At 38.6% G+C, this 22519-nt stretch overlaps 1 protein-coding gene across 2 annotated transcripts in view; it reads left to right on the top strand.

Moving 5' to 3' along the window:
• The window catches only part of CA8 (carbonic anhydrase 8), a 90247-nt gene extending 69544 nt beyond the window's left edge, over window positions 1-20703 (top strand). For both annotated transcript variants that reach the window (XM_047073971.1, XM_047073970.1), the window contains exon 9: window positions 18110-20703. The gene's annotated coding sequence lies outside the window, so the exon portion shown is untranslated. The remainder of the gene's footprint in view (window positions 1-18109) is intronic.
• Window positions 20704-22519: the final 1816 nt, after the last annotated feature.

The raw sequence follows: 22519 nt of genomic DNA, 5'->3' as shown, positions 1-22519 counted from the left end.
ATCAGCCAGCCACATTCCAGTCATTCACTGACTCCATTGCTTAGCCAGTACAGTTCTTCCCCTTCTGATTTTGGAGATGGTGAGGGCCAACCAGGCAAAGTTGCTTTCGTAGGAACGAGTGGGGACTTAGAGTAATCCATATATGGAAACAAGGGAGAAAAACCCAAGAGTGCTTTAAGCTAAGCCTTACAATGGAGGAACTAAAGAATTAAAATACATTTGCTCAAAAATCATTATCGAGCACCTACTATGTGAGGGTTCTGGGTATCCAAAGGTCAGAAGAACACGTCTCTGTCCTCATGAAACTTAGAATCTCATGTGGGGAGCCTGACAGAGGAAAAACAAATACTTCAAAAACATACAGTTACAGCTTATAATGAATCCATGAATGAGAAGAAGAAGAAAATGCAGTGAAGGAGATTTCAGATAGAGGGAATATCTCTTGCAAAGGCCCTGAGGGGCTGCTCCCTGTGGAGGAGGTGAGAATTTGATGCGTTGAGGTACAAAGGGAGACCCTGTACATCTGGCGTGTCGGAATCAAAGGGGCAGAGCTCTTATCTCGGAGGCCCCGAAGCCTCTGGCTGCCACATGAAGGCATCTTTATTTTGCTGTTGATGTGCTGAGAACCCATGAAGACTTTTACTCAGGGGAGTGGCTGGACCTCATGTGTGTTTTCAATAGATCACAGTAGCTGGGGAATGAACAGATCGGGTCATAGTGGGCTAAGGGGGAGGGGGAGGGGGAGGGAGATATTTTAGAAGTCTGCCGGGTAGCGGAGGTGAAAGACACAGAGTCTTGGCTACTGGAATAGGAGCAGTGGAGATGCGGAAAAGTTAAAGTGTGTTAAATAAACATTGAAAGTGATACTTAGTTGATAAATTGGATGATGGTGGAAGGAGATGGAAATAGCCAAAGATAGCTTCTGGGAATTGGGGGCTTTAGAAACTTGTGTGGAAGAAGTGCCATTGAATGATGGCAGGAAAGCCAGAGCAGACTCTGGGTCGGAAAGACAGTGGAGTTGGAGCTCGTTGAATGAGAGATGGTCTGTCAGTCACAGTAGTGGACCCCTCATGCAGGTACTAGAGTTTCGAGAGTGGAGATCAGAAAGGAGGTCTGAACTGAGTATGGTCGTCAGTGGCATGGAGATTATGTAGATGTATGTGTATGTGTATGTGTATAATGTTCTGATGCTACATGGGATCATCTCATTAAGTGCTCCTAAAATTTAACAGGCGGCCTTATAAATAAGTTCCTGAAGCACAGAGAAATTAGACCACTGGCTAAAATAATGCAGTCCCTGAGTGGCAGAGCTGGAAATTGGACCTGGGCAGCCTGACCGGCAGAGCCCTTCTTCTTACCCACTGCACGGCAGAGGTCAGAGAGCATCCCCACACTGGCGGTGGGGGGTGGCGTGCTGAGGGAGGGATGTGTGGTGCGCAGGCGGGCCCGAGTTGAGTGGGAAGGGAGGAGGGGGAGGTGTCTTGTGATGTCTCAGAGGGGCTGATCCTAGCTGTGAGGTCCCTGAGGAGTTGAAAGGGGAAGAAACCTGGGGTGCCTGGCTGGCTCAGTTGGAAGAGCATGCGACTCTTGATCTGGGGACCTTGAGTGCAGGCGCCACGTTGGGTGCAGAGACTACTGAAAACGAAAAGGGATGAAATCCTAAGCAAATGTCGATACTGCTTTGTTACGAGAGTGGACACTTTCTGGGCTATTATAGGAAGGGAGAAGGAGGTGGTGGGTTGTAGCTTTTGAGTTTCCCTGACTTGCCTTTGTTATTTAAGGAAGAATGGGGCTGCAGCCAGGAGGCGTGAGAGCAGGAGGGAAGGTGGGAGATTGGAGCAGAGAGAAGGGAGGGACGGTGGGTTCACAGGAGCAACACAGTAGGAGGGGTGGGCAGGAGGTGCAGTGGGGTTGGGTGAACGTGAATTTATTGATTTCTCCAGTCTAGGTTTTAGTGTACTCTGTGAATATCAGTAACTATAAATGACACTTTTTATGAAATCAGATTATTACCTTGAATTTTTGATCCATATCTAGTCCTAGGCCAGAGTTGCCTTTCTGTAAAGATCTAAATAACCGTCGCTCTTTTCTGTCTCCCCCACACATGGCACGCAGACCAAAATGTTGTTGATGAGATTATGTGTATTTCAGATACTTCGTATTCCTTATATGGTAGGAGGGTAAAGAATAAATTTTCAAGGCTTTAAATCAATTATGACCTAGGCATTTTAAAAGGAGGGTGGATTTGTGTCCTCATCTTTGTGGCCAAGATTACTTAAAGGGTGTCACTTTCCCCCAAATTCCTTAGAATGGTGTAGGAGTTCTTTCAAAGGCAACTCCAGTTCTGACTTCATCCTTCTATGAATGTATTTTTGACCCTTTTATCTTGAAATATGTAATACAAATCTAGTCATAGTTCTACATAAAATTATATTGGGAAATCAAACTTATGGATGTGTGCTTTTTATTTGATATTTAATAATGCCCTAAGGGCGGTAATTCAAATTTTTATTAAAGTGGAATGATTTGACAGTCAGACTTTGAATTTAATGCATGAATGTTTCATTTAAGCTCTTGGAACTGAAAAGAAAAAAAAATTCTGGTAGTTCTCTAAAAAATGTTTAAAATAATTCAGATTTATTTTAGCTATGTCTTACTAAAATAACTTTAGTTTTTGGACTTAAAATGACTTTTTTTTTTATATGACATAGCTAGACATCTGGAGAGCTTTGATAACCAAGACTTATTATTCCATGAATAATCTGTGACTTTTTATATTACCATTTAAGAAGTATGAACTATGGTTTTATACTTGTTTAAAGAACTAGGTTATAACTCATCCAGGTGCTGGAAATTCTTTAGTTTTCAGTGCTAGTTCAGGTTTCTGGGAGCCAGTGGACATGAAATGATCCATTACCCATTGAATTTTCTGTGTGAGAACCATATCTGTGTAATAACAAACAAAAAACAATACCAAAGTTCAGGTCCAGTTTACTTTTTTTTTTTCCATTCTCTTTTTATTTGGCATTTGTTCATTTGATACATATATAAAAATCTATACAAGGTAAAAATACAAAGTAAGTATTTCTTTATAAGTTATGCAGTTAGATAGCTACAAAGTTTAAAAGCCATTGCAAAAAAAGAGAGAGAAGAAAATCGTCAATGCTTTATAGTCATTCACAATAACATTGGTATAAAATATCCATACAACACATGTGTACAAAATAGTATACAGTTCGTAAAAGCTGTGCAAAGACAGGAAAAAGACAGTTTACTTTTGTTCTTGGTATCTCAATACTGGTACTTATGTTCTGATGAGATGATTATTTGCCTGTTTGTTTCACAAAGCATTAGCCCATTATTTAAAGCTTTTCTGGCTATTCAAAGACTTGCTTATTTCCCAGTGACTCAGATATTAAGCTGCACACGTTTACAGTAGCTGTACTTAATTATATTATTTATTTTCTGTAAAACCAGTGCCACAAGGCTCTTTAAATTGTTTCCTGCCCCCCACCCTTGAAATGGGGAAAAATAGAAGTATGCTTCCAATTAGGGAAAAAAAGTAAAACAAAAAAGAAGAAAAAAGAGGGGTTATTAACCAAATGACTTTGAATGATCCCTTTGTCAGACTTGCCCTCATTTTTCTTTCTGGGTCTTTGAAGCTATCCTGAACTGTGTTGAGCTCTTCCCCACATATACTTTTTCAACTAATAATATTGTCTTTTTAGCTTTAATAATGCTATCACAAGCATCAGTTTCATATCAGTTCTCTTTTATAACCTAAGAGGAGTTACAGGTTGGAAAAGGATAAGGCATTATAGGAAAGGAGGGGCTATGTGGGGAAGGGAGAGTGTCAACTCTGAATGACCAAGTAGGTAAAAGCTATTATCCTTCTAGGACAAATGGAAAGCTCAAAGCCATATTTTCAGTCAATAGAACTTGGACTTTTCCTCACTCTAATAATTTAACTTGATGCACAGCATTAGGGTGAGAAATGAAAAACTCGCTGGATATAGCTGTTTTCTATTTACTATATCATATAGAATTTCTTGAAAATGGAATGGATTTCCTAAAGGATTTCAAAATAATTTCAGGAAAAGGCCAAAATATCAAGGGTGCTCAACCTATCTATTATGTTTTGATTATGTGATATAAAAATTGTTATTAACCCAAGAATGAAAAACATCAAAGCTATATCAGCATTTCTTTAAGATTACTCAACAAGGAAAATAATCCCTGCTTCCGTATTTATCCTTTTCTCCTTTTTATGTTTTACAAATGTTTTATTTATTTATTTATTTATTTATTTATTTATTTATTTATTGTGGATAACAATTGGGGAATGATTTAATTTTTGTCCCCCCCCCCCCATGAATTAAAACAAGGTTGGGTTTGGGGGAAAGATAAGAGAATATTTGGCAATCGTGGGCCAACTTGTATGTTGAACATTCTTATATTCTGATACCTTAAGGATGGTGGGGTTCATGATTTTAAATCTAGAGAATATATTTTCCAGTGAAAAATTACTGAGACCAGGTTACCTTATCTAAACATGTTCTATTATGCCTTTTACATCATGGGTGCTCGTTTTTGGTAATTTCCCCAAATCAATTTTTTGACTCCATTTTCCCACTTTGAGACTTCTTAAGAAAACTGTATTTTTAAAGAGGCTCTCGTTTCAATTTTCTCCTCATTTATCTGCTGTCCATTCTCTTGAGTTTTTCTTTTTCATGATGAAGTTTACAGAGACTTAGGAAAGCAATCATCCCAGAACGAGGGAAGCATAAAAGCTCAGCCCTCGAATGGACCTTCAGGGAGGCCGCTTACTGTCGGGAGTCCTCACAGTCCAGCCTGTGACGCATGCTCTTACCTAGACCTACAGTTTCTGTGGCCACCCAATGCAGATGACCCATGCGTTTATAGTCCAAGACCAGGTCTCTCTATTAAGTTCTAGAGTTGAATTGAATCCAGAATTGAATGCCCAGCTGTCTGTATGACTTTTCTTTCGGATATGTCAAAGACATCTTAACCTCACTATACACAAGAGTGAATTTATGATCTTTCTCCAAAGACCTGGCTCTCTTCCAGTTTTCTTAGAAACCTGTTATACCTGACACCTCTCTTCCTCACCTCATCTCACATTTCCAATTTATCATCCAGTTCTGCAGATTTGCCTTCTGATAGCTCCCCAATCTATCTCTGTGTCCCCTTTCCCAACCTCACACCCCATGAAGTTAGCCTCATCCCTTACCTAGACCATCACGAGAGCATTCTGCTCTCTTCTGCGTAGGATTATTAAAGGAAGATTTGTAAAGATCAAAGACCTGGATAATGTGGAGCCCTCAAACTTCTGTGTCAGCTGTGATTGGTTGAAAAGGAGACTGAATCCACTTGTGAGCCTAGTGGGAGGGAATGCTGTGACAAATTGGCGTCATCTGCCATTGGAGTTGGGTGGTATTGTAGTTTGTTCTCGCCATCCATAATGAAAGGTTCTATTATTGGCATCTATTATTAAGGTGCAGAGTCTTTTGAAAATGTGCCTTGGGAAACTTATCTGAATTAGATCTAGTGCTACATTGCTAGGTGTTGACAGTTATCAAGGGGATATGGAAACAGGACAGAATGACTGAAGTCCTCTTTTTAATAGTTTCATTTCGTTATGTAATAGTCACAGTCCTGATGATTGTATATAGCAAATTGCTTACATATAGCAAAACCTAGGGAATCTGAAATCTTAGCATGAAAGTGAAATGGCAGGAGGATGAGGAAAGAATTATGGCATGATAGCGTGGAGAAACGTACCCCAGACCTCTATATTAGGGACAGAAGCCATCTCCCAAAAAAGGGAAAAGGATAAGTTAGAGAAGAAACCACGTAAGAGAAAGATAGATATTGACGTGATGCTCAAAAGGGTGAGAGACAATATATTTTAAAATATTTTTAATAAAAATGTGCCATAAAAAGTTGTTTTTTTTAACCGCATAGACCTTAGGGGTGTGTGTATATGAATATAGGTTTGCCTTATTTGGGGAGATACTTCAGTTTTAATTAAGTAAACATTCCAAATAAAACTTGTTTTGATAATATACAAAGCTAAAATGATCTAGACAATACCCAATATCTTGGGAAGAAATACATATATGTTTGTTAGATAATGTGGAGGTTTCTCCAATCAAGAAATTTGCCACTAGGTAGCTAACACATTCTCAAATTTATTGTTAAAGCAAGAAAACCACATTGGTTTTGGATGGCTTCTCTTTTCCATTACAGTGCTTTTTTAGTTCCCTTCAAAATTTTTGAATTCTCGTTGTACTTTCAGTGGTTAGAAACTCATAAAGGTCTTTAGGGCTTGTCTACAGTAAATCTTTTTAGGACATCTTGGAAGCATGGTGTTGAATTGGACCTTAAAAAGTTACTTAATCTAGTCGTCTACCTGAAGAGATCTTCAACTCAGTTATTTCAGATGATTGCTCCCTGTATCTAGAAACAAGCAAACCAACCTTTGTTGTTGGAGAATATCCATTTCAGACTTTGTTTTACTCTTCTGTAATGCAAAAATGAAAAAAAAAAAAAACCTCATGAAATAGTCTCTCTGTAAAGTATTAACTGAATTTGGAATGCCATTTTGATAGTAATATTTTTACGTTTTACCATAAATAAATGTTTTTTATTAATGTAACTGATTAGATTCCAAGATTTATGTTTTTCTTCTGTTTGCAGCATGTGAGAATTCCTGTAGCTTTTATGCTGCAGAGAAACTCATCTAGTTTTTCACAGATGTGAATGTTCGTTCTGATTTTGGTACAACTAATGATTCTCTAATGGTATCTTTTCTTTAACGAATGATTATATTTAGTGGGTCCCAGCAATAAAATCACTGTAATGAGGAATAAAAGATTGTAAATAAGAATAACAATGTTATTAATCATCTAAATTAGTCATTTATGGCACATTCCTGTACCTGAAATATTTCCATAGGAAATAATGCTAAAATCCACATTTACTTATAATTAGACGTAATACAAACCTTCTCTCATTATAATAGTTGCCCAAATCCCAATTCAACTTAATTTCATTGACTCTGATTTCTGGACTGAAGGCATTAAGCTTGAACTAGTGAAAAATGTATAATATGTGCATTCAATTAAGAAGTAATTAGATACTCAATCACCCTTACAACACACCAGGGATTAGGGAAGAAGGAAGAAAAATGTGACTCACTGTAGTGTAGGAAAGTTTTGTTAATTGGTTTACTGCTAATTGAGATTGAGAAAGTGTCAAAGTATCATAACATAGGTTTACTACTGAACGGTCTTAAAAGCTAAGTTTAATGTTTCATGATTCTCTGATGCAGAATAATGTAGAAATTACCAAGCTGTATGATTTATTTTAGAGTTCTTATTAAAGTTTATGTATTCATTCTAAGTTCTACATATTAGTGAATGGTGAGAACAAGAAGAAGGAGTGCTTTGTTAACAGTTCAGACACGGTGCTCTATTGTATCTCATTTAATCCCCACAGCAATCCTGGGAGGCATGTGTTCTGATTGTCATTTTAGAGATAAACTGAGGCTAAGAGGGGTTGACTAACTTGCTCAAGGTCACAGCCAGTAAAGTGCAGAACAAGAGTTCAGACCCAGGTAGGCTTAGCTCCGAGCCTTGTCACTGCGCCACATTTCAAATAGCAAAGGGCAGAAAGTTATGAAGTCCTTGTATATATTTGCCTCCTTATGTCTTTCGGACAATTTCCTGGGGCTGAGATTTCTGGGAGGAAGGGACACACGTGTTTTCATTTTGGTAGCATATTGCTAAAACACCCTCCCTAAGGGATGTGCTAATGATGCAGGCTCACTGGGGTCTCGGATCTAGAGTGGATCCTGCAGGACCAGCCAACATAGTCCTTGGCTTCGTGCAGAGTGGAAATCAAACTCAAGCCAAGAGGAAGTGAGAGCCGAGTTTACTGAGGACGTAGAGTGCAGATAGAGTGTCTGGGAGACTCGAAAAGGAAAAGAGAGGAGAGTGAGCCTCATCCTTGCTTGGGACCTGGGCTTTTTATCGAGGATGGTGGTCCAGAGCAAGTGTCTTGGCAGGCATCTGGGAACAAAGACAAGTATTTAGGTGTCCTCTGTAAGTCAGGTGTGCCCTGGGGCCAGGGGTCTCGGTGACTCAGTGGTCTTGGAAAACATTCATGACGACCCTGCCTGGTGACTCCTTAGATGTTACCCACCGTGCTGGAAGAATCCAAAGAGATTATTGACTTCTCTGCAATGAGGACATACATTATCTTTCTGTGAGGCATGTGGAAGGCAAGGGTGTAGGTCCCAGCAAGAATAAAAACAGGAAAAAGAGCCAAAAAAAGCAGTTTTTCATGGGGTCCCTTCAGTTTCCCCGTCTCACCAACGTGTGCTTGCATCGATTGACCATTTTATAGGTGTTTCTGCCATTTTTTTAGATCACTCAGTATACTTTCCATCTCTCCCTCATCTTTTTCCTCCTTAATTCCTTGAAATGTGTTCATCTCCATCTGCCTATGGAGTCACCTTTGATTTCTTTTTTTTTGTTTGTTTGTTCTTTGTTCCCATGTCTCTAAGTATGATACATGTTCATGACAGAAAATTGAAACAACATAGAGGGAAATGAAGAAGCGATGATGTCCCAAACCCTCCTGTCAGTGACAGCCATCACCAGCACTGGGCTGAACGCGGAGGCCCCATAGCACAGTGGGGATGTCTTGGGTTCCATTTTGACTTCACCACTAATCATTGTGTGATCTTGAAAAAAGTTGCTAATTTCTCTAAGTTATTTTCTTCGTCACTTAAAAGATGTCCTTAAGTGTAATGGTGAAGGTACAAGGAGATTGAATACAAAGTGCTTAACGTGTTTTTGGTCCATGATGTAAGTATCCAGTGAATACTTAGCTTTATTTTTATTTGTGTCCATTTGATCTCTCACTATGCATTTATCTTCAGTGGGATATGTAGATATATAATGTTCTTTATGGGATTATATTCAGGCTATTTTTATTTTTCTTATTTCTTTGAAGATTTTCTACATTTTTTCTTATTTTTAAGTCATGTCTGCACCCAACATGGGGTGGGAACTTACAACCCTGTGATCCAGAGTCACATGCTCTACTGACTGAGCCAACCAGACACCCCATAGGATCTTTCTTTCTTTTTTTTTTTTTTACTATTGTTGTTTTTTGTTTTGTTTTGTTTTTACATACAATGGAGCTTTACATACAGTGTGGGGCTTGAACTCACAACCCTGAGATCAAGAGTCTCATGCTGTACCATTTGAGCCAGCCAGGTGCCCCAGGCTATTTTTCTATCTTCTTGATAATATATATCTTTTTATGTCCTTAAATAGACACATTCCATACTTTAGATACATTCCATACTTTAAAATGATTTATTTTAATATTTTTAAATTTATTTATCTTGAGAGAGAGACAGAGTGAGCGAGGAGGGGAGGGGTAGAGAGAAAGGGAGAGAGAGAATCCTAAGCAGGCTCCACACCGTCAGCGTGGAGCCCGATGCGTGGCTCGAACTCAAAAACTGTGAGATCATGAGCTGAGCCAAAACCAAGAGTCAGACGCTTCAATGACTTAACTACCCAGGTGCCCCTAAATGATTATTTTTAAATTTTTTAAAACTTTTTTTTATTTATTTTTGAGAGAGAGAGAGACAGAGCACGAGTGGGGGGAGGGGCAGAGAGGGAGACACAGAATCTGAAGCAGGCTTCAGGCTTCAGTCTGTCCCCACAGAGCCTGATGTGGGGCTTGAACTCACCTTGAGATCATGACCTGAACCTAAGTCGGACGCTTCACCAACTGAGCCACCCAGGCACCCCTTACATGATTACTTCTAAATAAGTTACCTGTATGTATGTCCCCGGATTTTGAGGACATTATTATTATGCACTGTACGTTATTATACATCCTCTATTATTATTATACATTTAGGTTACTTGTAGTAATTTGCTGTAATCAAAATGGTTGATTTATGCATCTATTTCCTTAACACATTCTCAGCGATGAGATGACAGGGTCAGAGAGTTGGAGTTAAGTGCACGTATATACAAATTACTCTTCCATTTATGCTTCCATTAACCAGTAACTACAGTTTCTCCTCACCTTGACCAACATTAACTGTTTTCAAGTTTTTCATCCTTGCCCATCTGACTGAACAGGGCAACACTATGATACAACATTTTCAGTCCGTGGCTACTTGGTTCTATTCCTGAAGGCCCTCACCTGTTGCACCAATCTGCCTATTCCTGAGCGTCTCCCACATGCTTGTGTATGTTTCAGTGTTTGGTAGGACAAGATCCCTCACTAGTCCCTTCTGCAGAATTCTCCTGGCGATTTTCGCGTGCTTAATTTTTCCAGATAAACTATAGGATCATCTTATCGGGAGGATTGAAATAGAGAGTAAAAGAAAAGAAAGTAGGAAAAAGAGAGTTTGGGAAAAGGAAAAAAGAATCTTGCTAGAGTATTACATTTGGGTTGCATTGAATGTATAGAGTACATTAAGGAGAATTGGTATCTTTCCAGTATCAAATCTGGATCAAGGAATAATGCATGGGTTGGTGCTTCTTAAAGTTTTTACGTTCTTCATAGTTTTACTACAGGATGTGCGTTTGGGCTCTGAAGTCAGCCTTGGGTGTGGCTCGATGGGGAGCATAGCACCTCCAGTTGGTTCTACAGCTTGGGCGGATTATTGAAATTCTTTCAGCCTCGGTTTCCTCCTCTATGAAGTAAAGGTACTAAGAGTAATACCTCATAGAGATGTGAGGGTGAAGTGAAATAAAGTAAAATGCACAGCATGGTGCTTTGCAGAGGATTAACATTCCACACATGTGAGCTATTACTGTTGTTATTGTTATTGCTGTCATTATCGATTTTGATCAGTGTCATTTTCCATTATATTTTTCTATTGGTTAATATTTCTTCATTGAACAAATAATTGTCCTTGGCTTTCTTAACTAACCTTTTGCATAGTTTGCAGTAACATTTTAGCTGATTATTTTGAATTTTCTAAATAGACCATGATCACATGTGTAAATAATGACAATTTAATAATCTTCTCCTTTCTAATTTCAATACTTATGGCACCTTGTAGTACTTTCAGAACAATATGAAATAATCTGGTACCCCTTTCTGACTTCTGATATGTTTTGATTTCTTTTTCCACATACAGTGGCATTTTCCTCACTGTTTTTTCTTTGAATCTTCGAATGCACTGGGCATGCCTGACCTCTTCCTTTCTCTTCCTCCTTTCTTTATTTTCCTTCCTTGACCTGATGCTGTTGTCAGTGGGTATGTTGGGGGGGGGGGAAGCTGGTCATGTGCCCTTGCTTGTAATGGGAGAACATTTAATGTTAGCCTTCTGTTTTGTGTGTGGTGGTATTCTAGGGGCTGTGTGAAAATGTAAACATAATCAGACATAGACTTTGCCCAAGAGGGCTTACAGCCTAGCGTTGGGAGTAAATCAGGAGCACGGCTAACTCCAAATTAAAGCAGTATGTGAAAAATGCCCTGAGAAAGTGTGCTTCTAGTGAACAGGACAAAACGACCACTCGGAAAGAGAGAATACTCATGTCTGTCATATCCCTATTTCTTAAAAGACTCTTATTTTGGAGATTTTACACCGAATTCTCTTACAGAGGGAAACGCTAATGGGTTACCAATGAGCTGAGCCAGACTCACTAGAACTCAGGTCAGCCCTGGGGCCTGCAGTGGCCTCAAAAGCAGGACACGTGTGCACGCGTGCCTTTTATTATTTTATTATTTGTTATTATTTTTTAATTTTGCATGCTGGTTTACTTTTGAGGTCTTTTCAGGAAATCCTCCCAGGAGTGATTCGATATGCACTCATTCCCTAGGGTCTCTTCATAGGTCATTTGAAGTTCAGAAATAGTCACAGGAAAGATAGCATCTGTTACAATTATACTGAAATAGCAGATGATTTAGAAGACTTGTTAGGCTGTGGCCATACTTGAGGGTCTCACTATGAACAGTGATCATCATATAATAGAACATTGTTTTTTTAGAGTTAAGCTTTCTCATTATTTATATATCCATAAATGGGTATTTGGAGGAGGGCCCAAAGGGGGGCAAGCCCAGCTGACCACCTTTATATATTGACAGTATCATTTCTGTAGATGGTTTTACTGAGTAAATTTACATTCTGATTGCCAAGTAGTATAGTTACGGTAGAAACTTTAGAAAATACACAAATGTGTGAAAAAGAACTTTTGTGTCAAATAATGATAATCCATGGAACACAGGCAATTAATTTTGGTTCCACCACAAATTGCATTAGCATAACAGGAAAGATTTTATTTGAAGTGCCCAAACCTGCAAGGATAGAGAAAACAAAAGAGACAGCAGCAAAAATATTTTAGAAGCTGGAAGCAGATGGTTGTGAGGTAACAGATTTAGCAGATGTGAGGAACAAGCCTGTTTACGTGACAGAATCTCTCAAAGTCTCAGGAATTGGAGGCAACAGATAATCTCTAGAAGGTGGAGTGAGAGGGAGCTAAAGTCATCTGCAGTGGTTAACAGCTGACGAGAGAGTCTGTTAGGGGACATGGGTGCACTGGGTGTCAGGACACCTCACTGAAAAATAGGATTATTAAATCACACCATCCTATTTATCTTCCCTCCTCCCCCTCTTGGCCTCCAGAACACTGGCAGAAAGGCCTCTACTCTCTAGGCAGGGGGCTGGCTGCCAGGGTCTTTCTGGAGAGTCTGAGCAACCTCAGGGACTTTTTAAATTAAATGGCCCAGCCGGTTCATTCTGTGGTGAAGGCAGGACAGAGAAGTGCCTGCTGTGCGCACGGAGCCTTCACCCAGGTTTTCTTACAATGGTTGTTCCCATTCTTAGATAGGGCTGCTAAGGATATTTGAAGAAAGTCTGTAATATAGAAGGGCCCAGAAGAAACCGAAGAAGGTAAGGTATAAGAAATAAATACTTAGGAAAAGAAAAAGTTCAAAAAAATGATCATTCATGTCTTCAGAGAGGTAAGGGATGAAATTGCCACCATGAACTGGAATTGGATGCTAGGAAGAAAAGGAATATTCTACAAAGCTTTTGGAAATTGAAAACATAATAGCAGAAATGAAAACTTTTATAGTAGAGTCAGAAGGCAGAACTGAAATTTCTTAGAAAATAGAGCAAAAAAAAAGGAGATCTAAAAATAAGAAAATTGGAGAACCAGTCTAGGAGGTCCAGTATTCAAATAATCGGCAAAGTTAGAGAACAGAGAAAACGGAGGAGAGGAAGCAGTAACGAAACCATTTAAGCATTTTCTCAGGACTCCTGGGTATAAATTTGCAGTTTGAAAGGACCCATTGAATTTCCATCACGCTTGATCAAAATACACCCACTAGCAAGGCACTATCATTTCTGGACACTGAGGGAGGAATTACAGGAAGAAAAAAATTCGAAATCCAAGAACCTGGAATTTGAACATCAGACTTCTTTTTTTTAATTTATTTTAAGTTTATTTATTTTGAGAGAGAGAGGGAGAGAAAAAAATTCAAAATCAAAGAACCTGGAATTTGAACATCAGATTTCTTTTTTTTTAATTTTTAAAATTTATTTATTTAGAGAGCTAAACCAGGGAAGGGGAAGAGAGAGAAAGAGAGAGACAGAGAGAGAGAATCCCAAGCGGGTTCATTGCTGTCAGCACAGAGCCTGATGTGGGGCTTGAACCTACGAACTGCGAGATCATGACCTGAGCTGAAACCAAGAGTCAGATACTTAACTGACTGAGCCACCCAGGAGCCTCTTGAATGTCAGACTTCTAAATAGCAACACAGGAAGCTAAAAGTCAAGCATGAATTCTGAGAGAAAATTACAGCTAGAATTTTTTCCCCAAACTACAAGTAGTCATTTTTAAATATCACAGTTATTGAAAATTATTTCCTAGGAAGCTACTAGAAGATGTGCTTCACCAAAATGGACTAAGCCAGGAAAACAGATTATGGCAAATGAGATGCCCAGAATGATTGTGAAGTGAGGGTGTAAGGGTAGAGGTTAAGAGTCCAGATGTGAGCAGATGAGAAAGTTCTAGAGCTTTTCCCAGAAAGATGAAATGGATAGACTGCAGGATATGTCTTTTAACTTCTGGGGAGTTAGACAATTGGGAGGTAGTTTTGGATTGAATACATAGAAAACTAAGGTGGGAAAAAACCAATGTAATTATTCACTCCACAGGAAAAAAAAATTGTGCAGGAAAAAAATTGATACACTAATGCACATAATTCAGCTCTGAATAAGATTTACATTCTCACAATAATAGAACTAATAGAATAGAAACTGATCCAGCCAAAATGTATAACCGTATTAGAAGGATGGAGTGAGGGAAAGGTGTGTATGCACGAGGGTGATGTGGTGGGGGGGGCGTGGGGGTTGGATATCTCACAGGAGGAAGGAGGGTCGCATTTTCTTTCTTGGTGGGGAGAGTCAAACAGACAATGCTAACAATCGAAAAGGAATAATGCCATCACACTATAGCCGTGTGGTGTTAGTATAATAATCGGCTAAAAGAGTTGAGGAAGTTGGTGGCATAAGAGACAGGACTGATAGTTTTCATAAGAAACCTTTTAGAACTATTTAACTCTTTATGTGAATGTGTCATTTTGATACAAATTTTCAAAAAGTAAAGTTGCCACTGTCATTTTGTTACACTTTTTGTGTATGTGTACACACACACACTTGCATTTTCTTGGAGAATTTGCTGTGAGCCAGATACTGCTCTGGACCTTGGGAACACAGCGCAGATGAGATCAAGTATAATTTGATCCCATGAAAACTTCTCTGACATTCTGAAAAGTAAACTTTGAACACATGCGATGGAAAATAGTAGGCCATAGCGTGGTTCAGTTTTCAGTTAGTGAGACAGACGTCTGTTAAATCAACTGAAATCCTCACTGGTAGCTCAGTTATGTACCCAGGACTCCCTGTTGTCACATTTTATCTGTTGTCCTGCTGGATTCTCACGCAATGCTATGAAGGTAGCTATTGTTATCTGAAGCCCAGAAAGGACAAGTGGGTTGCCTGAAATCTCACAGCAAGTTGATGGCAGAGCTGGGATCTGAACCAGTCTCCCTGATTCCAAATCCATACCCCAGATTGTGATCAATTGAAATATTTTCCCAGATAACCTGGTATCTGCAGTGAACAAGATCAAGCATCTATCTTTGGAGGTTGGGGGGGCAGGGGCGGAGGGGAGCTAATACAAAGATCATTCTCAGTGTGCTTTGTAGAGGACAGAAAGCTCCGTAAACGTGGGGTATCTTTAGTTGCTCCTTGAGGGAGATTTTAGGAGAGTGAGTGCCTAAAATCACCAGGAGGGTCCACACTCTGGTAGACTAGAATTCACTTGGCATCTATTGCGAACCATTTACGTCAGAGCCTTAGAGCTTCAAAATGAATAAGACACCAATGAGCATGTGCTTCCATTGCCCTTTGGATATATGTTCAAGTGTTCAAATGCTTTGGGTTAAGATGTAAATTTGTGTGATTGGGGAGACTGCATATTTACTTTAACTATCTTTTTTAATTGTGTTTTGGACCATGGTAGTTTAATTTTAAGAATTGTTTCATATATTCTTAAAATGAAATTTCATTATTTTCATAAACTTGGAATATGTTTGTCTTGTGGACTAGCCTTTTCCAAACGTGTTCTATGCAGCCATTAAGATACCCACTAAGGTGTTTAAGTCACCAGCTGATTGTCTACAAATTTAGAGACTCCTGGACACAATTACCTCCTTTTGGAGATTTACAGTGCACATCAGTGTGTTAGAGACTTTGAGGTGGTTTTGTATAGAAGAACCATGTATTTCTGTATTTAACCAGAGTTTCTACAGTTTTTTGGAACATGGATTCATTTTTCCAAGTAATTTTTAGTTATGTGGAACACATTTTAGGAAACGGGGGACTCTAGGTTATTTTACTTTGGCAGAAAATGTATACATCATGACCTTTAGGCTCCTTTTCGCTCCGAAATGCTGTGGCTTCAGAATTGCAGTCATCAGTTTCTTGTGTTACTTTGACTTACAATTTACTGAGTTATAATTATCACATATATACACAAAGTCCTATTTTACCTTTGAAGTTCTATCTGGGATCTTAAAGATTTGATTAGACTATCTTCTTTGAAATATAGTTTGGAAAAATATACCCCAGCATTACAAATATTTCCTAATAAATTGTTCCAGAAATAGTATTTATATGTCTACATGCATACATGGACAGACACATGTATGTATGTATGTACAACACATCCATGCACACATCTCATATGTGGACATGTTTAAAGTGCTCTATTGTGTCATTCTTTATTAAGGAAGGAAGTCACTTGTTTCCATTATTTTGCTGCAGTGAATATCCTTACACATAAAATCTTTGATTGAGTGGTTATATCTGTACAATAAGCTCCTAGGAATATAATTTCAGCTCAAAAAGTATATACATCTGGGGGCACGTGGGTGGCTCAGTTGGTTAAGCATCTGACTCTCGGTTTCGGCTCAGGTCATGATCTCATGGTTCATGAATTTGAGCCCCAGGTGTGGCTCTGCACTGATAGCATGGAGCCTTCCTAGGATTCTCTGTCTCCTTCTCTCTCTGCCCCGCCCCCTGCTCTCTCTCTCAAAAAGAAATAAACGTATGCTGATTCATAGGGGCACATGTACCCCAATGTTTATAGCAGCGCTTTCAACAATAGCCAAATCGTGGAAAGAGCCTAAATGTCCATCAACTGATGAATGGATGAAGAAGATGTGGTTTATGTGTACAATGGAATCCTCCTTGGCAATGAGGAAGAATGAAATCTGGCCATTTGTAGCAACGTGGATGGAGCTGGAGAGTATTATGCTAAGTGAAATAAGTCAGGCAGAGAAAGACAGATATCGTGTTTTCACTCATGTGTGGAACTTGAGAAACTTAACAGAAGACCATGGGGGAAGGGAAGAGGAAAAAAGTAGTTACAAACGGAGGGAGGCAAACCATAAAAGACTCTTAAATATGGAGAACAAACTGAGGGTGGATGGGGGCAGGGCAGGGGAGAGGGGAAAATGGGTGATGGGCATTGAGGGAGGGCACTTGCTGGGATGAGCACTGGGTGTTGTATGGAAGCAATGAGTCATGGGAATCTACCCGTGAGCACACTGTGTATACTGTATGTTAGCCAACTTGACAATAAATTATATTTTAAAAAATAATAAATAAACTTAAAAAAACTATATGCATCTGAATTTTAATAGGCATTTATTGTCCAAAATGCTGGGCCTGTTAACCCACAGGAACTGTATGACAGTTGGCCACTCCCATCACTGGGAATGTGCGTAGATGTCAGTGAAAAGAAAATCTTAGCTGAATGTTTTCCTAAATGGGAAATTCATTATCCCAAAAAGGACTATTGTTTCATGTATTATTTTATATTTATTATTTATCCATTTAATAGAATTGAGTCACAAAGTTACTTGGAGACTGGGAAGAAGTAGTCTTTATGCTCAAGCAATTACCATCTGTGATTGTTATATAAGAAATTAATGACAATAACTTAAAGCTTAATTTTCTTATTAAGCATGATACATAAATTTGTTGTTTAGCAGGTCAAGTATTTATTTCAATTCAAACGATTTATCTCTGGGGCGCCTGAGTGTCTCAGTCGGTTAAGTGACCGACTTCGGCTCAGGTCGTGATTTCGCGGTTTGTGAGCTCGAGCCCCGCGTCGGGCTCTGTGCGCAGCTCAGAGCCTGGAACCTGCCTCTGATTCTGTGTCTCCCTCTCTCTCTGCCCCTCCGCTGCTCATGCTCTGCCTCTCTCTGTCTCTCAGTAACAAACATTAAAAAAAAACAACTTTATTTCTGTGCAATTTTGCATTCATCGGTCCTTTCACAGAAATAAAAGGATGGTAGACTTTATGGGAAAACCGCAGACACGACAGACTTGAGCAGGAAGAGATCATTGAAATTTCCATGTTTTCTTGTGAAATCTTAGCGTGCACTGTCTCTTGTTGGACGGTGAAACAGACGTCTCAGTCTGCTGTGGAGGGATGTCAGTAACATAATTGATTCGTTCTTTTTGCCTCAGGGAGGAAGACAATGATCCTATAGTGCCCTTGGATGAGAAACGGAAACTTTTGAGCCTCACCTTCAGTTTATCCTCAAAGCCTGCGTTGTTTGTCTTCATCTAATCCAGCTTTGATGGACATCTGTGACAGTTGCCTATACACGTGCTCTAATGAAATATTAGAAATGGCTGTACATTCCGAAGAAACCGAGTGTTGTATCCCCACGTCACTGCTGCTAGTATTCATATTTTTGCACATACTGTTGATTGCTTATGTGTAGAAGAAATGAAACTAGTTTTCAGAGTTGTTATTAATATGAATATATATCATGTATTAATACCGAGACAGGAAAAATACATTCCCGGTGTTAGCAATCCTTCATTTCCTGTCTCCGAGAGAAAATTCCGTCATTCGGAGAATAATGCAATTCTTGATAATAAATAAGAGTTTTGATCAGGAACAGCACATGGCTTGAAAATGGAATGTGAAGGATTAGTAAAAGTCCTATCTCATGTTGTTTTCAGCCCTCATAGCACAATTAATGTCAGGCTGGTTATTATGCAAAACAATTTGGGAGTTAATGCAAGAACAAAATTGCTTTATATATTTCTCAAAGGATCGAATTGAATGTATGAATCTAATTGTATTTATTTGACATATTAGAAGCTCTCGTTTCTAGGAGTTTGAGAAAGGCATAAAAATAGGGTAAAACGTAAGTGGGTACAACATACCAGGAATAGCTTTATTTTCCACGATAGAAGCGTAAATTTAATAGTATTCTATAGTAATTTAGTGTTGTACGTTTCGTAAGACCTTAAGGTATTTTATTCCATGGACTTTAGTATATTGAGCCATTGCTTTCCAAGATGATCAATAATATCTTTATTTTAATTAATTTTAAGCGCTACTGGTAAATGTAAGCATATGCTTAGATGCAGTTAGATGTGACAGAATTGAGATAATTTTGTAAAGCAGTAGAGTGCCTGGCACAAAGCAAGTACTTAATAAATGTTATCTGTTGTTATAATTACTGTTGTAAAACCGAAGACTTCATAATCCCAATTCGGAGGGATTTTGTGATGCCAAAAGTTGGAAATCCTACAGGTGCAATAAGTGTGTGTTGTGAGATTTTAGGTGTGTTGGATAGAGGCTGTAGTACTGAAAACATTAAATACAAATAAAAATCACGCGGAGTATCCCTGAAAATGGCAGCAAAGAAGGACTGTGGTGGACCCGTGGGCAGGGAGAGGAAGGACTGGCATGGCAGCAGAGTGAGGAAAAGCCTTGGGCTTGCAAAGGGTCAGGGTCTGTCCTTAGACCAGAACCGCAGCAGGGCAGCTGCAGGCAGAGCCTCTGAGAAGTGGAGACAAGCCCTGGGAGTCTTCCTTTCTGTTGTTTCTTGTATGCAAAAATAATGAAGAAATGGTTGCAAAACTGTCCCGTATTTAAAGACTTAATATCTCCTAGACGCAAACATGCCACACACACCGAACATTGGTTGTAGGTATAGCCTCATTGTACTTGACATCCAGAGACGACATCTGAAGATTTCATTTTCTTGTGGATTCAGAAGGCACCTTGGTGTTCTTTGGGTAGAGCCTGTGTTCAGGCCCTGGAACAAAACTGGGTGCAGGCACCCAGCCTCTTTGCTCCCGACACAGTTGGTGAGTGAACATCCAGGGTATGTTCTTGGACTTAACGTCCAGTGCTCCTTGCAATCTCCACAACCATCTCTCCCTGAAAAAAACAAAATAGACATAACAAAAAAATGGTTCACATGTCCTTTAGGGTCATATCTAGTTGATTATATTTCCCCTCCAATTTTTTTTTTAATGGAAGCAACCAAATTTACTTACCATACATTTTTTGAGTCAAAAGACTGAAATGAACTACTTGATTCAGCTTGTGGGGTCCATTGATGTGGTTGTGTGGGGGCTTTCTAATCTTTGATCTGGAAAACCCCTTCTTCTTTCCACATTTAGGTACCTCAGACTCAGAATATGAATGCTGGTGATAGGGATGCTTACATAGGACTGAATTTCAAAGGGCCATTTGTACATCAAAGTGCAAACAACTGACCTGCAGTCGATCCTGTTTGATGGTGTCCTGGGAAAGAAAAGTAAAAGATACATAGTGGACCCTGAAACTGAGGAAGGAACTTCCCAAGGCAAAAGTGTGTGTGTGGAGGAGTGGTTAACAGGATAAATGACACATTTCATGGATCTTGAAATGTAATTTAGGGTGGGTTTGTTTATCTAACAGGAAAAAAAGGCAACAAACAGGTGCTTTTTTTCACCTATCTCACACATTCAAAAGCGCCTCTGATTCATGGTAATTAATGTACCTGATGGTGTGTAAAGTAATATTATTCTCAGAAGGTTTGTCAATTAAGATAATTTGAGTCTGTATTAGTCATTCAAGCTAGAGGCTTGCCAATATTGTTGCTCTTCTCAGAGAACATTTGATTTTGTTGGTTTTCTCTATGTTTCTATAACATATTTTGTGAAGTTCTCCATATTATTTCCTTCCTTCTGCCTGCTTTGGGTTTGGTTTGTGATTTTTCTAGTATCTTATGGTGGAAGATTAGTTATTGGTTTGAGAGGTTATTTTTAAAATAAAGCCATTTACATTTATAAAATTTTTCTAAGCATTGCTTTTTGCTGAATCTTACAAGTTGCTTTTTTTTTGCTGTATTTTTGCTTTCTTCTATTTCTAAGTATGTTCTAATTTGCCTTGTGATTTCTTCTTTGACTTAATGATGATTTAGGTGTGTGTTGGTTAATTCCCACATATTGATGAATTTCCAGACTCTGTCACTGATTTTTAATTTCCCTCTATTGTGGTCAGAGAACTTACTCTGCATGTTTTCAATCCTTTTAAATCTGTTGAGGCTTGTTTTATAGCCTAGCACATGGTTTATCCTGGCGTGTTCTATGTGCACTTGAGAAGAATGTGTATTCTGCTCTTGTTGCTGTGTTCTATAGATGTCTGTTAGGTCTAGTTGGCTTATAGTGTTGTTTAAGTATTCTATTTTGTTGATCTTTCTATTTCTATTATTGAAAATAGGCTATTGATGGCTCTTTTATTATTGACTTATCTATTTCTCTTTTCATTTCTGTCAGCTTTTTCTTTAGGTATTTTGGGCTCTATTGTTAGGTGCATATATATGCTTACAATCTTCATGTCTTTCTTGAGGAGTTATCCTTTTATTATTATTATTACTTTTAAAGTTTATTTTAGAGAGAGATAGAGCATGAGTGGAGGGGGGGGCAGAGAGAGAGAGTGAGAGAATCCCAAGCAGGCTCTGTCCTGACAGCACAGATGTGGGGCTTGATCTCATGAATCATGAGATCATGACCTGAGCCAAAATCAAGAGTTGGATGCTCAACTGACTGAGCCACCCAGGTGCCCCTCCTTTTATTATCATAAAATGCCCTTCTTTATCTCTAGGAACACTTTTGCTTTAAAAAAGTACCTTTTAAGATATTAGTATAGCTATTGCAGCTTTCTTATAGTTGCTGTTTTCATGATCTGTATTTTCCATTCACTCTCAGTCTATTTGTAGTTTGAATCTAAAGTGTGTCTCCTGTAGACAGCTTAAAGTTGGATCTTATTTTTTCATCCAGCCTGACAATGTCTCTAACTTTTGATTGTGTTGCTTAACCCATTCACATTTAGTGTTATTGTTGATATAGTTGGATTTATGCCTGCCATTTTACTTTTTGTTTTCTACATGTCTCATGTCTTTTTGGTTGTTGTTCTCTATCCCTCCTTTATTGCTTTCTTTTGCATTAGGTGAATGTTTTCCACTGTACTATTTCAATTGCTTTAATTTTTTTCCTTTCACTTTCTTTGCACTTTATTTTCTTAATGGCTGCTCTAGAGCTTACCGTATTCATGTTAATTCATTAGAATGTGCTTCAGATTTATATTAACTTGATTACAGTGAGACCAGAAACACAACCTTTATATTTCTCTATTCTCTCTTCTTCTTTTTGTGCTATTATTGTTAATATTATTATTATGTGCTATTATGTGCTATTATGTGCATACACACACACATATATAATGACAAACCCAACAATATATTGTTATACTCATTATTTTATATAATTGCCTATTAGAAGCTAAGCAAACAAAGGACAAGTAGATTTTCTTATTTATGCAATTTCTTTTATTAGCCTTCTTATTTACCATTTCTGGTTCTTTGGTTCTTTGAATTTGGCCCTGTGGATTCACATTACCATCTGTATCATTTTCTTAGTCCATTTTCGTATTGTGTTCTCACCTACCTCCTTTATGTTGTTATTGTCAAATGTGTTACATTTCTATACGTTCTAAGCGTAATAGTATAATTATATAATAACTGTCTTATACAATTGCTTTTTAAATTAGAGAAGGAAGAAATATACACATATACTGCCTTTTAC

This window comes from Lynx rufus, unplaced genomic scaffold (assembly GCF_022079265.1).
Source record: "Lynx rufus isolate CCGP_SWC_20201006 ecotype Redwood Valley unplaced genomic scaffold, mLynRuf1.p SCAF_12, whole genome shotgun sequence".
NCBI lineage: Eukaryota > Metazoa > Chordata > Mammalia > Carnivora > Felidae > Lynx > Lynx rufus.
The sequence above is the reverse complement of the archived record's forward strand: the minus strand, read 5'-3'. Positions and strand labels throughout refer to the sequence as shown.